Source organism: Lactuca sativa, chromosome 8 (genome assembly GCF_002870075.4).
Source record: "Lactuca sativa cultivar Salinas chromosome 8, Lsat_Salinas_v11, whole genome shotgun sequence".
NCBI classification, from domain to species: Eukaryota; Viridiplantae; Streptophyta; class Magnoliopsida; order Asterales; family Asteraceae; genus Lactuca; species Lactuca sativa.
In genome coordinates, this window is record NC_056630.2 from 215924894 (window position 1) to 215930812 (window position 5919).

Here is a 5919-nt window from a genome sequence, read left to right on the forward strand (position 1 = left end):
AGTGCATTAGGGAAAATATTATAGACTGTAGTGCTGTATATGTAAACTACTTTGATACTGCTTACCTTAAAGCCAGTGAATTATAAGGTAAGGTGAGATTTGTAACCATACTGATTGACGGCTGAAGAAACACGACGATGAAAGACGTCGATAATAAATGTGACATTTGTCACCCCATCAGCTTAGTCGGCCTAAGACTATAGCTAACAGTCAGGGTGCGGAATAGTCTGTCCCGTATAGATCTATACACAGAATGCCCGCTCTCCCTCCAGGAGACTCTGGTTACCAACATGACAACGGTGGAATCCACGTCAGGTATAAGTAAATCTCATATTCTAATTGTTAGGTTTGTGTATGTTCCTTCTGTTTACTTGTAAATGTATATGTATATGTTCTCTTCTTTGTATATGTATATGTATGTGTTCTTGTTCAATCCTCACAATAGTATGTTCTGAATCATGTATGAACTGACTCTTTGTATGTTTCATAGTACTAGAAGTAGTAAGTAGTATATCACTAAACTATACCTATTATAGTTTACTAGAAAGATTGTTTATATAACTGAGTGTATTGAAATACGACAGAAAGCTTATATGTCTATACATGTAAACATGATATATAACTAAGGATCAAACGACACTCGGACAAACAATAGGGGACTCTAAGTCCACAACCAAATAAGGAACAGGAAATAGAGCGTATTATCAGTCCTAAGTCCTTCAAACCTTACTTATATAAGTATATATGTATTGGACATGATTCGACAGTATATACGTTTAAAGAGTTTTGAGAGTAAAGATTTGGAAACTAGAACTGAGTTTTATAAATAGTTTAACATGTAAAAGTGTTTGGAAATCATTTTGAAGTAGTTTTGTTGTCAAGACAGTTTAACGCATAGTAATTCCATGTGCATGCTAGCTATTAATCACATGTGATTGATATAATAACGAGTATGACTCAACTTGTATTCCCCCCCCCCCCATAAAAGCATTTAGAAACATTTAAAAGGTTAATTAAGGGGTATGAACTCACCTGTAGTGAGTGATGCAACGGTAGGATCACTTTAGGAGGTTGAGTGTTAATTATGGACTTGAGCACAAACAAATCCTATTAACCATATAATGACATATGCATGTATACAATTAGCGTTTGAAACAACTAATTATCGAATTAGGACCACCTTAGGGGATAGTAAACACTTATATTGAAGTGTTACAATCATATATGATTGTATGTAAGGGGTGTATGGCTATACAAGGGAGTGTATGGTCAAAGTACACCATATTGGTGTGTGCGGCCGCACACTCCCTATGAAGTGTGTCAAAACGTATTTTAAGGCCTTAGAACCCATCTAGGAAGGTTTCTCACTTCATGCTCTAGCCTTATATGGAGTTTATTGCCATTTTAGGACCTAAAAGGGGTGTGTATGGTTGCACATGGTGTGTGCGGCCGTACACATGGTGTGTGCGGCCATACACATGGTGTGTGCGGCCGTACACTCCTGAAGATCATGAGAAATGGCGTTTTTCCAAAAGATCTTCAAGTGTTCTTGGCCTATAACAAGCTATGATAAGTGTTTATACGATCTAGAGGCTTAGAAGTATGGTTAAACTCCAAAAATTTTAGCATGTGTTCTTGGTGTTCTTGAAGATCTAACACCAAAAACGTGTTTCCATGGATCTAAGTGGGGAAGAAGGCTAGTTAATGTCACACCCCCGAACCAGACGGCGGAAACGTCCGGGGGCTTGCGCGTGACTTCATCTTGAAATATCATTACAGTGAATATAATTGAAACATAACATCATCATCATCATCACACATGTAATATTACAACATTCATTGTTTACATCGAGTATTGTATTTGAATATTACATGCCAAATTAGTAAGAGTACAATGAAACAAAATATCACACAATATTCATTAGTTTGTTTCGTTCATCCTGCTTCAACGGTTTCCTGAGAATACAAGTTATTTTGAAAACGGTCAACATAAAAATGTTGGTGAGTTCATAAGCATGTTTGTGAAAATGATTTGTATAACTTTGAAAACCACCAGAAAATCCGATATTTTCTGAAAACTGTTTAGTGTGTTTGTGTTAGATCTTGTATTAATGCATGTATGTTATTGTTTATTTGACTAAAAAGGTAAAGAGAATGCAGAGAGAACGTAAGAGCATGTAACGAGAATGTTACCAGACAACCCGATGTTGCCTAAATAAAAAGGTCTTCCGTAAACTTCATAACGTTAATTCCTCTAAGCGAGCCGTCATAACCATACTATATAATGACAATTTCGCCTGTCTTGGCGTCGTTGGACGCCGACGGAAAATAGAATAAGGTTTTTGTCACCCTAGACTAGCCTAGTCTAACTGTAGCGAACAGCTCAGGTGTGGGGTGTCATCCCCGTATAGATCTATACACAAATCCCCGCTCTCCCTCCAAGAGACTCTGGTTATAACTACATGCTACGATCGTACACTTAATAGGTGCCAACCGATTAAAACTCGCTAGATCCTTAATCGAATTTACGCGAAGAAAAATGTATAAACTCATTATAGGACCAATGATCCATGTAAGTGAACCACTAAGGCATCACTAAACATGTAAATCATTTCAAGACCTAAAGGGAATGAGATTATATAACATGAGCCCAAAATATATGTGAAAGGACAACTAAGGCCCATTTCACATGTAAGGTATTTATAGGCCCAAATAGCATGCAAATAGTATCCATTAAAATAGCATAAAAAGAATAACGCATATAAAACCCATTCCTAGGCCCAATAAACATGTAAGTGGACCACTAAGGCCCACTATATGTGTCTATTATTTCCAGGCTCAAAAGGAATGTGAATGTCTATTCTAAGCCCAATATACATGTAAAAGGACACTAAGGCCCACTAAACAAGTATATTATTTCCAGGCCCAATAAGGATATGAATGTCGTTTTTAACCCGTTTGTTATTTCTTAGTTTATTTTAGCATGATTGTTTACATAATTGATGTCTAAAGCTCACTTTTTGTAAAAATGATGTTCTTGGCCCAATAAGCCAAAAATTTAGGATTAAGGCCCAATTTTGTAAGAATAACACTTTGGTCTCCATTTTGTTCAAAACTTGTTTTGATAACTATTTTGTAGTAAAAACAACATTTTAAAACCCCTTTTTGTCAAAAATAACATTCTTAGCTTGATTTTTGTGAAAACGCACATTTTCTGGTTTTTGAACTTTTCCGACCTAGTTGTTTGAAAATTTGTAGAAAAATCATCGTAAGTCGAAATTTGGATCCGTAAACTCTCAAAGTTTAGAAATTTTGTCTACTTTGTTCCAAAATTTTCTCATAATTTTTAATAGCTTCTAACAAGTGTGAAATTGCTCATCTTCACAGGTTGGTCCAAAATTATTTCAAATATGATAGGCAGTTTTGTAAAATTCGCCAAAAATTATAGAAAAATCTTATGAAAACGTGTGAGTAGTCATTTTAAAGGTATAAACCTGAACTTTATCCATGTAAAACAGTTTTGAAAAATAATTCCATTTGGATGGTCAAAACAGTCCGAGATTGGACCAAAACTTTTCTGTTAAGAGCTGTTTTGTGGGTTTAGTTTATAAATCTTTGAACACAACACTTGTTTTTGCTATATAAAGTATACAAATCCCAGATCTACATGTTTACATGTAGTACTTGTGATAAAACATACTTTTGTCAAGATTCATATGAAGATCCTAATGATAACTTCAAGTTTCTCAACATATTTTTAGATTAGTGAAGAAATCAACACATAATCATCAAATAATTCATGGAAAACACACATAGTCATGCATATACACATAGATCTACACAAAGCAACTTGTATTCTCCCCCAAAAATCATCTAAAAACAGAAAAAAAGGGGTATGAACTCACTTTGGGGTGTTGGATTCGGTTTTTGGTGAAGAGATGAGTAGATCTCGGCCCTAGCAAACTCCTTGAGGATGTTTTCGAACTTAAAGGGTTCTAGAGATCATGATCCATGAAAGTAAGGTGTAAGAGGAGATTTTTGAAGAGATCAAGAAGTGAAATCATAGATCTAAGTGAGAACATACCAAGGTTGATGATCTTGAAGAAGAATCTATTGAAATATACTCTAGTTCTCGAAAATTTAGAGGAAAAATGTGGGAGTGTTCTTGTAAGTGTTTGAGAGATTATTTGAGAGAGTTTGTAATTGAAGTGTGTGTGTGTATGTGTCTTTGGCCGAGAATGAGAGAAGAGAGGGAGAGAGACTAGCTTTGAAGTATGTTGGGTTATACAAGTCTACATAGAAGTATGAGAAACAATTTCCTTGTTGTATGGGGGATAATATGGAGGTGGCACCTCCAAAGTCAACCCCTAATTCATTTCTTTTTTTTTTGTTAAATGGTGTTGGGTCGAAATTTTGGGCCAAGAAGTTAGGAATCGGAATAGCTTAAGCCCATTAAAATTTAGTTAGGATTTTTGGAGCCTAATCATATCATCTTTCGGCCCATTGGGCCTTTAAGGTATCTTACGGCCCAATAGTGTAAAAAAAACGGGTCCTAAAGTCCATTAAGGTTAATTGGAGTTGTTATGGCCCAATAAGGCCCACTAGAAATAAGATGGATCATTTTAGGCCCAAATGGCCCAAAATGTTATATATTGATGAGTTGATGATTTATTGGTCCCTTAGGCCCAATAAAAGAATCCTAGTCCATAATGAATTTGAGCCGGAATTTCTAGGGTTTCCAACCCTTAGTTGAACTTATGAGATGTATTTGAATGAGAATAGAGTATGATATTCCTTTAGAGTAAAAGTTATTACACTAGGTGAATGATTGCATGAGAGTAGAATTTCCTAGCAAAAATGCTAGTTGTGACATCATCCCCCCGTTAGAGGGAATTTCGTCCCGAAATTCTTTCGAAAGGTAGGTTCGTGAATGAGAGAGTAGGTACTTCATCTGATCTTCGCGTTTCCCTTGTGAATTTCGGTCCACGCTTAGCGTTCCATCGAACCTTCACAATGAAAATGTGGCTTTGTTTTGTACGCTTTACTTCCTTATCCAATACATTGACTGGTTCTTCGACGAACAGGAGATTCTTGTTTATTTCGATCCCTCATAAAAGAATGATAAGAGTTTTGCCTGATAGGCACTTTTTCATATTCGAGACGCTAAACACAGGGTGTACGTTTCTGAGTTCTACAGGTAGCTGCAGCCTATAGGTCTTTGGACCAATCCGAGCAAGAATCTCGAACACTCCGACGTGTCGTGGGTCTAGTTTTCTCGTTTCCTAAAGCGAATAATTCCTTTCCAAGGAGATTCTTTTAATAACACGCGATCCCCGACTTGACATTCTAACGGCTTACGCCGCTTGTCAGAATAGCTCTTCTGTCGGTCTCGCGATGCTTGAAGTCAAGCTTTGATTTGGATTATCTTCTCTGTTGTTTCACAAATGGTTTCTGGTCTCATGAGAGTACTGGCGAGCGATTTGCATTTATGACTATAAAGAGTTTCGAAAGGAGCAATCTTAATGCTCGTGCAATAGTTGTTATTGTATGAGAATTCAGTCAAGGGCAACCGGGTATCCCATGACTTACTGAATTCAAACACTCGGGCTCGGAGCATGACTTCAAGTGGTTGAATGGTCCATTCGCTTTGGCTTTTGGTTTGAAGGTGGTAAGCAATGCCTATATCTAGCTATGTTCCTATAGTCTTCTGAAATGACTGTCAAAGTCTTGAAGTAATCCCGTTATCTCGATCCGAGATAATAGATACTGATATTTCATGGAGTTTCACGGTCTCCTCGATATAGATTCAAGCTAACTTTTTCGTCTTGTTTGATTTCTGTACTAGCAGGAAATGGGCAGATTGGGGTTAACCTATCGATGTTCACCCAGATAACGCCCAACTCAACTCTTATAACAATA